Below are 12,759 nucleotides of genomic sequence, written 5' to 3' on the forward strand. Positions count from 1 at the left end.
AAGCTGGAGAAGGAATCTCCTGTAAAGAAAATGATAAAAAAAAATTCACATATTTTAGAGCTATACCGATTTCATATGAAAGAATTAGTGATACCTGGGATAGGTGAACACAACTGACGGAAATGTTCCATGGTGTGCAAAATAGACCTATCTCAATTTTATTTTTTTTTTCAAACGAGCTCATATCGCTTATATTCTTTACGTAAAATGTAATGGTAAGAAGCACGCTTGCGACATTAACTTTCTCTGGGCGCTGCATAAGCCTTCATTTAAGCACGGGTTACTATAGCACAAGATAACAATATATGGATAAAGAGAAATTTACCTGGCACAGAAAAAAATAGTGACCCATTAATAAAACTCGATAACACGATAAACCGCGTGCCGTAATACGTTGTTTCAATTCTCTTCGTTCCTTTAAAGTTCATCAAAATCATAGAAATTTTGGTATATTACGAAAGACAGAAGTACCTCCTTACTTTATTTACTTCTTGTAACTGGGTGTTAATTCTTTAATCTTGTAACCACTGAGGGAACTGGTATGGTATCATATATTATAAAATAAAAGTGCAATGAAATTATAATGCAATCAACGATCAAGTATTTTACAACGCTTGGAACTTAAATTACCGCAGCCTATTTCGTCACTGTTGTCGTAGCAGTCAACAATGCCATCACAAACCCAGCTGTTCGGGATGCAACGATATTCATCCGGGCACATATATTGGTAGTCATCACATCCAAAATCTGTAATTGAAGGATGATTTATCCCATAAAGTTAATTTTTCTAGTAAAGTGCCATCAGAAAGATCTGTCAGGGTAACAAAGTTCGATTTTTCACGTCCCTGGTTTGTATGTTAAACACTTACGTGTATATGAAAATACGTAGTGAGGCAGAGCCGTACTACACTGAAAAACACAACCGGTGTCGAAGTCTAGATGAGGCTAAGTGTGCCGCTCTATATGCATTTCTTTAGAACAGTACGGGCAAATCCGCACTCTAAAAGTTTGTTACTACTCGAACCTTTTGTAAGTGTTAAATTTCACGCTCAAAATGTTGAATGTAAGACCCAAAATGTTGGATTTGGATATACCTTTTAGAGGATTAGATTTAATATTTACAAAAGTTAAGAGGAGTAAACAAATTTAAAATGTTGATTTTCCACTCCATTCTTTTAAAAGTGACTTGAACAAAAGCTGCTTGTAAGATGTTAAGAAACTTGATTGATAGAATATATTATATAATGTATAATATATGATATATAATATATAACATAGAATATATAATTTATAACATATAATATATAATATATAATATATAACATATAATATATAATATAATTATAACATATAATATATACTATACTATAAATCTATATATATATATATATATATATATATATATATATATATATATGTATACATAGTGAAAACTTTAAGCAAAGAAAATGGGTTTACATCGGGATTCGAACCCGAGACCTCCGGATTGCTAGACCGGTGCTCTACCGACTGAGCTATAGAAAGCCCTAGTTTGGTGTTCGTCCCATAACCCTTGATTCTCTTTGCTCGTGTGGTCAGAAGCTATGGTGTGTGTATGTGTGCCACACACACACACACACACACACACACACACACAAACACACACACATTAACCTGACATAAACCCAAAGAATGTAAATCAACTTTGGGATAAATGCGAGGGATCGCCGAAGCGACGCAGCTTCTTCTTTCTTTCTTTCTTTCTTTGATATTATATTGAAACAAAGAAAGGGAAAACTGACCAGAAACAAATGATAAATAGTGAAAACTTTGAACACAGAAAATGGGTTTCAACTGGGTTTCCCATCCCGATAGAAACCCATTTTCTTTCCAACAACAACACATAACTGAAAAATACAATACCACGGCAGTAAGAACAGTGGAACATTAGTCCTGCCTGAATATGAATCGGATGAATAGAATGGGTAGCTAGAGAAGCTGGGGAAGGGATCTGTTCAATTAATTAAAAAAAAAAAAATGAAATACCATGATTTCATAACAACGGCTACACACTCACACAGACACACACACACACAAACACACAAACACATTTTCCCCGAAATATCATACATAAGTTCATATGCTAATTTCGCCGTGCAAACAAAGCATGGATCGATAAAAATCGCCAGATCATGGGAAATTTGTACGCTTGATTCAAAATGTCATTTTCCATGACCAGGGAAGTATCAAATTAGGAAACGCAATATAAGGGGATATACCATGCCAGTGGGAGTAATACATTGGATCCGGAGAATAATTCACAAAATTTTTGTTTACAAGCTTTTACAAGCTTCTTGTATTTTCTCTAGTTCATATGCAGTTAAACAATATAGTTTTGATTGCTTACTTAGTTCACTTCCCGAAACATAAAGGACAAAATAATTATTATTGTATAATGTATTATTGAAATTTGCGTGATGTGACTCATGTAAGCATTATGTATTATTGTTTGTACTATACTTCATATATAGAAACCAATATTTGATTTGAATTGAATTGATACAGTACATCACCTACCTGAAGAGGAATAGTATGAGTAAGATGAGTATGATGGGTAGGAGGAGTAGGACGAGTACGATGGGTAGTAGGAGTAGCTGGAGAAGGGGTCGTCTGTTAAAGGAAACAATTTAAAAATAGATTTATTTACCACTTTTACCACTTTCGTAATCAAAGGTGAAAGTAACTATGGTTTGGCATACAAGCATGAAAATGTTGCATGATAAACGTCATTTATCGAGATGATCCACAGGCAAATTTATGTTGCTAATATTATTGTTTATGGGATAAAGAGAAATCCATCTATTATGATAATATGCAATCGCAGCTATATATCCAAACACACGTACTGTCATTGACATCTCACTTATTTCAATTTATTCTAGTAAGTAGCCTAGTCATGGTATTGGTGTAATCAATTGACCTCCCTTCCAAAATATAATTCAAAATGATAATTATAAGAATCCCAAGAGATCTCTGTCAATGTACTCTCGAGTATGTCTCCTGTTGTATCTGTTTGTCTGTTAAATTCTAAGTGAATAAAAACAGAGTGTCCCGAATGACATAGGATTAGTGCAATGAACAACTTACTTGGAATTTCGCAATTAGTTCCCCCAAAACCTTGAGGACACACACAAACGTACAATATTCCTCCTGGCACGTTTAAGCATAAGCCCCCATTCATGCACGGAGCGCTGTCACATGGTCCATCTATGGATACAGAAAATATGAGGGAAAGAACAGTATATTACATTTCTTTTCTTTTCTTTCAGTCAGTCAGACGTGCATAAGGCCAAAAAAAAAAAATTGCTTGTTTGCCCTTAATTGCCAAAACCCAAGAGGGTCGGTAGGTCGTTTTTTTTTTTTTTTTTTTTTTTTTTAAATATCAGGGTACCCTTTTTTCCATGTCAATGCACTCAAAACTCCAAGAGATTCATTCAAATTTACGTCTTGCTAGGGCTCGGTACGCGAGGCAGATACACTCACTGACAAACACTTATAACGTTCATTTTTGTTAAATTTTGCAAACAGCTCCAAAAAAGTACCTTCCAGTGAGATGCTGGCAACTGAACTCCAAACAGTTTTGGTGCCATGACAGCTGGTAACGGATGCTGCAAAAGTAGCCATCTTGTGAAGGGCTGCACACTAACCCATTTTTTCTGCCGGTCCGACCTGTCTCTGTCGGACCGGTAAATGCCCCGTTTTACCATTTTTTACAGGTCCGAACAGAAAATTTATCGGTGAACAACGACAACATAAAAAACATTAAATAACTTGCAAACTTATTTTCTTGTTTTTTTATGGATGTACCCCCCCCCCATGTACATTTTACAGATTAATATTTTTTTTTTAAACTTGCATTATTTATTGCACAAGAAATTTAAAAATAAAGACAGGAAAAAATTAGAATGTTTGTTTGTGAATTAGTGTAAAATGATAATGAACAAAATCAGATTGTATCAAATGCGTTTGCGACTTTTTCTAAACATCGGCGCACGAACTTGCTGCGTAACCTGCTCTTGGTGGTCAGTTGGATTGCGATGATTCAATACATGTAGTTATGATATTTTGTGATGCACGCGATACAAGGGGTTTTTTATTTTTCTCCCGATAATCTCTTCGCATTTGTGCATGCGTTCTTGAAAGGTACACGACATGCAGGGCCGAATTCGCAATCCTTTTTGCGCCCATTTCCACCTCAAATATTAGCGAGATTGTGACGATTTCATAAATTACTTCGGCTGTAATACTAATATTTTACGAAGCACGCGCCAAAAGGGGTTGAAAATGCGTCCTTTATTTTTTCCCGATAAACTCTTCGAATTTCGTAAGTGCGTTCTTAAAAGATGTACCACACGGCCGAATTCATGATACTTTTTTGCGCCTATTTTTACCTCAAATGTCAGCGGGATTGTGACGATTTCATAAATCACTTCGGATGTAATCTTTTGTGATGCACGCTTCAGCTAGAATGGTTGAAAATGCGTTCTTTATTTTTCTCCCCATAATCTCTTCGCATTCCGTAAATGCGTTCTTAAAAGATATACGACACGGCCAAAACTCATGATTCTTTTTGCGCCTATTGTTTCCTCAAACTTCAACGGGATTGCGATGATTTTATGAATTATTATTCGGCTGTAATCTTTATGATGCACGGGCCAAAAGGGGTTGAAAATGTGTCCTGTATTTTTCTTAATCTCTTCGCATTTCGTACATGCGTATACGTCACGGCCGAATTTACGATCCTTTTAGCGCCTACTTCTACATCAAATATCAGCGGGATTGCGATATTTCGTTAATTATTTCGGCTGTAATCTTTTGTAATACATGCACCAAAAGGGTTAAAAATGCGTTCTTTATTTTTCTCCCGATAATCTCTTCGCATTTGTGCATGCGTTTTCAAATCTATACACTGCATGCTGGGCCGAATTCGAGATTCTTTTTGCGCCTATTATTGTTTACTCAAATTTCAACGGGATTGCGAAATTGTCATGAATTACTATACGTACTCGGCTGTATGATGCAAGCGCCAAAAGGGGATGAAAATGTGTCCTTTATTTTTCTCCCGCTAATCTCTTCCCATTTCGTACATGCGTTCTTAAAAGGTATACGACACGGCCGAATTCACGTTCCTTTTTGCGCCTATTTCTACCTCAAATATCAGCGGGTTTGTGGCGATTTCATTAATTACTTCGAATGTAATCTTTTGTAATGCACGCACCAGAAGGGTAAAAATGTGTTTTTTTATTTTCCTCCCGATAATCTCGCCGCATTTGTGCATGCGTTTTGATATTTCATGAATTTTTATTCGGCTGTAATCTTTTATGATGCACGTACCAAATGTGTCCTTTATTTTTTTTTTCTCCTCTATAATCTCTTCGCTTTTCGTACATACCGACATGAGCTTTTGAAAGGTGTACGACGCGGCCGGCCGAATTCATGATCCTTTTAGTTTGGGACGATTTCTACCTCAAATATGTAAGCGGGACTGCGATGATTTCATGATTTTTTTTTCTCCCTAGTATTATCTCTTCACATTTTGTGCATGCGTTCCTAAAAGGTACACGCCGGAAGGGCCGATTTCGTGATCCTTTTTGCGCCTATCTTCATTGTGAGATCATTCTGAACGAATGAAAATATTCATTTGTGAAATGACTCTGTAAAATGAAACTGAACGCAATCAGATCCATTTACTGTATCGCTGAATATCGAATATGTTTTTACTTTTCTAAAAATCGACACAAGTAAATTAGTTCTAACATGTCAACTGCCACGCTGCTGCGAAGCCGGGATCGGATCGTGAGTAAAATGACCCAGAAATGCGTGCGCTTCTAATTCTATCAATGCTTCTTGTCTGGCATGACCGCCGATCGCAAGCAAACGAAAAGCAGTTACACTGTACATGCTTTGCATGTATTGCATGGCATGGCAGTGCGTGAGCAGCGCCAATGCGCAAGCTAGCGCGACTATACTGGTCGCCAGTGTGCAGCCCTGTTGCATAATATACGTATGCATTGATTGGATTTCGTGCACGTGCACGCATGTGAGCCAAAAAGGTTGCTACATTGTAGCATGCAATGCATGCCGTAAAACGTAGCCTGTGGACCCGCGCGGCAAGAACACAATTACGACGGGTTGATGAGATGAAAAAAAAAAACATTTTTAGACTTTTTTTATTCTTTCTCTAACTTAAAATGGATAATTTTGGGTTTAAAACCATTCACAAATTTGTAGAAGATGAAATTTGTGGAAAAAGATAAACTTGAAAGAGCAAAAAAAAAAAAAAAAAAAAAAAAAAACGCGACCCGAAATTTCCGTGATTTTCGGTCGGTCGCGAAGGGCAAACAAACCATTTTTTTTTTTGGCCTAATCATGGACATAGGTTGCATGCGAGTTAATACTGTTATAACACTCATTTAGAATGGCTGGTTCTCTCTGTACTTTCACAAAACAAACAGTCGTCATGAAATCTCCTTTGACAAACTTATATGTTTTGATCATCATCAGCATACGTTGATACAAAGAATTAGGGCACAAATATCTTTACTTTGAAAAAAAAAAAAAAAAAAAAGCTATCTTCATATTCCCCCAAAATAAATATTATACTGAAGATGAGCTCAATAATAAGTATAGGCGTGTGCGATCCTGTTTCTAAATGACTTTCTGCCAAAGCCTTCGCCTGTTGACTTGTGTGTTGATAATATCCTTAAAATAAAGATGAATGTCAGACCGATTGGTAGAATATACCAAACGCATGCACTTGTGCATTCGAACGGATGCCTATGAGACCTATGCCGCAAAAGCAAGCACAAGATTTTCAAGCTGTCTTTTCTAAGCCTTTAGTTTTATTTAGTTCAAACTTATACATAGAAAATAGAAACTGCTATCATAATCGATCACCTGTCCTTTGATGGTGTTTAAGGATCTTTGAAAATAAGATCTATTGAGCTTATAGCAAGAAGTTATACTCGTTAGTATTGGAATATATCATGTGGGTGGTTTTCTAATGGTTTTGCGGACTATTTTTTTTTTCGAAGAGATTAAAGAAGGACAGACTATTCCTGACATTTTATTATTCTATTATCTATTATCTATTATTGTACTATCTTATTGTTTTATTATTTGATTATTCTATCATTTGCAACAGTGATGAACGGAGCTTTGAGAATACAAACCAATCTACCGGGATGGCGATTAATATCTTAATTAGTTCAGAAGAGAGACTGAGGAAATATACCCTGTAATCTCGACCATCGCTACGACTAGTGCCTTCATTTGCCAACCCTCAATACTTAAAATAATGCCACCAATGAAAACTTATCCGGTGATACAAATTTCATTTCAACTGTACTAGGTGTATCCATCAAAATTTACGATTTCTGTTTCTGTACATTCATTTGTGCCATCAATACAGGATGTTTATATGCCGATTGCAATCTTTGAAAGCATTTCTCCAACTAAACGTGCAAAAAAAAAAAAAGAATATGAGGAGGGAAAATTACACAGGTGTACTGAAAAATGCAATCTGTTTGGTAGTCTTTTGGTACTCTGTCGGTAGTCATTCCTTTGGCGTACAGTGCATATCAAAATTATGACATTTAAAACGCGCTTTTAAGGTCTGAAAACAATTCAAAAACCAAAACTCACTGAAGAACAGCCCGTGTGACGATCCAGTCAAAAGCGCAGTCACCAGAAAGGCTGCGAAGGCCAACATGTTGAACACTGTCTGCAATTCACCACTCTTAGAAAGACAACTTGTCCATAAAAGCTGTGATGGATTTTCATCGTATTTATAGTTTATTCACAGTCTGCATGCAGTATTTGTTGTTGCTATGTTATCAAAATGATTTATGCCACTCTTCCTTCTCTAGTTTCCAGACAGTGATTTGTTTTTGTTGTTTTCGCTCTAAAATTTCATGTAGAAAGTTTCCGTTCAACAAAAGTCTCGATTCTACAAATAGGGACTTGAGTATTCCTTTAGGGATGATTGTGAAACTGGATCCATTTAGCAGGTTAACAAATTGTTTCAATATTTATGTATGATATAATGCAGCTGCGACGATGTGCGTTTTAATGAACGTAACTGAATTCACGTTCCATCAATAAACTAAATAGACGCCGGATTAATTCCACTTTTTGATGAATAATAATTATTGTAAGTGATATTATGTACTTTTGAAAACGAAAGACCTGTTGTAATATTTTCATTGCTTTTTTTTTTTTTTTTTTTTTTTGTTAAGTTCAGTTCAATATTATTTCATGTGGTAACGACAGATTTCTGGAAGCATCGATAATAGTTTGGCAACACTTTTGGCTACTGACAAAAGCAAAGTCGGCAGTTGGTACACTATTTTCACTTTTTTCCATTGTATTATTCCTTATCTTGAGGATTCAACAAAATGGGGTGGGATGTTTTACCCCACTCCTCTGCAAAATACGAAATCAAGTGTAAATCATTTTTTTCCCAATTGATAAATCAAAGGTTGAGCTTGATTTTTTGAAAGCGGTGTTAGAGTATTCATCTTTTGGCTAACACGGGACATAAGTAAACTGTTGGTAAAGATCTTAGTTGCAGGAAAATAAGATTTGCTTAGAGGGAGTATTTCAATAAAGGTGAAATGAAACATCAACATCTTTCCTATTTCTTACGAATTCAAATTTGCTGCTTTAATATGTAGAATTACTAATGTCAATATCATGTTTCACATATCTTACGTATGTATATATATAATTATATATAATTTATGCATATATGTATATGATATGTAGACTCACAGATCAAGGCTTTTGTACCACATACAAAACATTGGTACTTAGACGTGTAATATTTGTAATGAATACATCACACGATTAAAAGTTCACTCCACATCCGGCACCAACGAATTTGAATGCATCACGAAAATCTCACATAAGGTATCTACTAAAATATTTGAGCATGATTTATTTGTTTGTAAAAGTTTGTGTCCTAAAATCGTGCAAAAGGTGTTTTTGTTTTGTGTATGTCTTCTAGATTTTTTTATTGATTTTTAATAGAAAGTATATGATATATAAATTGAACTTAATTCATTTGAAACATCTGCTAACTTTTACATTAAAAACCTTGAAAAATCATTCCTTATCTTATCTATTCCTAAAATTTGTTGAAGTGACTATCAAGGAACTCCTTTTATTTGAATGGGATAAAGTCAACTTTCCAAACTCAGAGTAAACAAACAATACTGAAAAAAAAAAAAAACTTACATTCGTAATTTCCGTTCTTTCCTAAAAGCATAAAATGGAAAATGTGATCAAATTGATAAAATTATATTTTAATGTTTTCTGCCTTCGTCGCCAATACATTGCCTCTTAGCATGCTTAAGGCATCATGTCCAGAATAAAGTTGAAATAATTCTAGATAATATCACGTGAATTGACTTTTGTGAACTCTTTTCAATTTCTGTTGGACTAGATTCACTGCACTTTGATAAGGATCACATTGATATGTTATCCGGAAATTGAGATCCTAAACCAGCGGATTCTATTGTGTGCAAAATAATCAATAGGAACTAGTTTGTGTATCATAGTGCGTTACCCTGCCCTTGTGAGTTGCAGGCAAAAGGAAGTAAGGTGTAACAGGTGAAGTTTCCATCGCCTGCTATATTTATTTACAGTTACATTATCGGGGTTTCGTGTCATTTTTCTCTCTTTCTTTCAGACAACGACTATGTGTGTGTGTGTGTGTTTGTACAAAAGCATCGCATTAAGGTTGAGCAGTTCAGCTTGTAATAGATCGGAGGCCTTTGGCGTGTTTGACAAGCATTAGAAGAGCCCTTTTGATAGTGCAATAGACTTTTCAATCGTTTGTTGGTAAATAGAGAATGAGGTACAGAGTGCGTGGACATACAGGCGGTCAAATAGTACTCTTATTGCTGCTTGAAAGGTTGTAAATTGCGTCTAGCTTTTCTTATTTCATTATTTCCTTTCCTTCTTTCTTTACTTCTTCTTTCTCTCTTTTTTCTCTTTCCTTCTCTCTTAAAAACTCTTTTTGAGCGTAAAAATTACACATGGAATATGTATATATGCATATGGGCATTTCCACAGTAAATGGGTACTTTTCAGGGCTGTCTCTATAATATTTTCTGTTTCCTCTGTGCATTAACCCTGAATACAATCTGATCTTCTAGAACACTTTAATGAGAGATAACTTTGCATCCCGAAATTGCTTCAAACAAGCAATCTATCAAAATTTATCCCAATATGAAAAATTTGGGGTGAACGCATGTATAACGCAGGACAGAAATCTATGTACTAACATAATGAAGGTCAAATTATGAATGCTCGTTAAAACTTTGCTGTTTTTCAATTGAATGGTTTAATTTCAACGAGAGAAGATAATAACAGCTATAAATTCTATTGAAATTGTGTTTTATACCATTTCTACACTTGGTGGTGAACGAGCGTAACATGGACATGGACAGACCAACATGCGACAAGACGGTCTGTCCACGTTACACGCGTTCAATACTGTGGAAATGCCCATAATGTATGGAGAGTTAAGCGGTTATCGCCATTGTTAAACATTCAGGACAAGTCCATCGTCCGATAGAGTTGTTTTCCTATGATACCTTGTTTTTAACAATATGCTTTACGTTTTGGTAAAGAATGCTCCGCATTTTTTTCTTACTCGTTTGTAAGCATTTTAATCACAAATATCTCAAATCTATTTTGATCAACTTTTCATGATATTATGTAGATAGTTGATCGAAAAGGTACATCTTAATAAACACCCCTTTGAAGTAATCAGTGTTTCTTTTAAGATACAATTTTTCAATCTATAATGTGAAGAGCATTATGTCTTATGTTTTTGAGAAGGAAATGGAAGATTGTGAACCTATCAACTGGAAGCAATGACGTCATTACTTCATCTAGGTGGCATGATTTGGGCCAATATCAGTAATTTGTAAGAATAACTGAAACTGTTAAAATCCATTATTGTAGCGTGTTTTTTTTTTTTCTTATCAAACATCTTTTTTTTTCCTATTTTGCTCTCAAATACAGATGGCCCTAAGCTTTATTGAACGTATTTTCTGTGTGTTTCTGTGTGTGCGCGAATTTTACTGGAAACTCGATTTCCGTTTCTTCATAGTTCTGGAGTAAAGAGTTCATAATATCCATGAATACACAAAAACCTCAATGTGAACAAGGCTTGGCCATGAATATGTCACGCAGACAACAACGGTGGTATTTTATTTTGACCAGTAGAGGGCAGTATAGACGAGTTCGGCCGATGGTTTTTTCTTGTACACACTAATTATTTCAAGAAGCTGGTGCAAGGGCGCCGGAAGCGGGGGGGGCAGGGGTGGCACTTGCCCCCCCAAACAAAATGTTGGGGGGGCAAAACGAGTTTTTGCCCCCCCAAAGTGCCCCCTGTAACAAATAATTAATCACTTATTTAAAGACCAAAATGAACAATAAAGGCATATTTCTTGTCTAAATGTTGTAATTTCATGACTGAAAATGCAAAATTTTCGCCCCTAACGGGGCGAAAATTATAATACACTAACAACATACATTATTGTATCTATACACTAATAGCAACTTAATTATAAGTAAAGTGTATAGATGGTAGCCTCGTGTCCTCGAGTGTGCCCGCTGAAACATACCTTCAGTAAATCTTACATTTTTCATTTTCTTCTTAGCTTTCCAGCAGTATAAGAATATTTTTTATTGTTCGAACGATGCGATCACGTTCAAGCTTTTAATGAGTACATTTCAGATAAATGGCAAAGTGAAAGTGGCTCGCTCGTTCTGCCCGTACTCATAGTAAAATGAAAAGTTTTCATAAGTTATTATCATAGTCCTTCGCAGTGATTCCTTTTACTATGTTTAATTCCTCAGAAATTCAATTCAAAATGCTCTATAAAAGCGACTTTTATACTCTGTTTTTACAAAAAGTCCCTACCGCGGGAGGGGGTATCCCCCTCCCACACCCTCCCCCCGCTCGGTCGCTTCGCTCCCTCACCGAGGATCTCACACCATCACATTATTATGTACTCCCATATGTTATGATCATAGTCCTTCCAACTGATTTTTTCAATATGTTAATTCCCTAGAAATTTGCTTTTAAATGCTCTATAAACGCGACTTTTATACTCTGTTTTTACAAAAAGTCCCTACCGTGGGAGGGGGTTTTCCCCCTCCCACACCCTCCCCCTCTCGGTCGCTTCGCTCCCTCGCCGAGGATCTCACACCATCACATTATTATGTACTCACGTATGTAATAATCATAATCCTTCGCACTGATTATTTTTTACTATGTTTAATTCCTTAATTTTTTTTTATTTTAAATGGTCTATAAACGCGACTCTGTTTTACAAAAGCTCCCTACAGTGTGTGTGTGTGTGTGTGTGTGTGTGTGTGTGTGTGTGTGTGTAGGAGGGGGTATCCCCTTTCCACCCCCCCCCCCCCCGCTCGCTCGCTTCGCTCCCGCGCCGAGGATCTCACATCGTCACATAATGTGCCCCCGTCGAGATTTTGCCCCCCCAAAACCAGAAGTGTTCCGGCGCGCTTGGGTGTGTGTGTGTGTGTGTGTGTGGGTATGCACTTGTTTACATAGTAACATTTGTCATTGTACCAGGAAGCATATATTTACCTGTAATGTTTTTTTTTTTCTTTTTCAAACGTGAATTTACAACAACAAAAAGACTGAACAAAAAACGGTAACGGGCAGTCTCGACATTGTGT

The 12,759-nt window shown here is 36.1% G+C and overlaps 1 non-coding gene across 1 annotated transcript; it reads right to left on the reverse strand.

Annotated features, from left to right (window-relative positions):
- Positions 1-1,451: 1,451 nt before the first annotated feature.
- On the reverse strand, positions 1,452-1,525 carry Trnaa-agc (transfer RNA alanine (anticodon AGC)). Its single transcript has one exon. It is a non-coding gene; the product is annotated as a tRNA-Ala (tRNA).
- Between the last annotated feature and the right edge of the window lie 11,234 nt (positions 1,526-12,759).

This window comes from Diadema setosum, chromosome 20 (genome assembly GCF_964275005.1).
Source record: "Diadema setosum chromosome 20, eeDiaSeto1, whole genome shotgun sequence".
NCBI classification, from domain to species: Eukaryota; Metazoa; Echinodermata; class Echinoidea; order Diadematoida; family Diadematidae; genus Diadema; species Diadema setosum.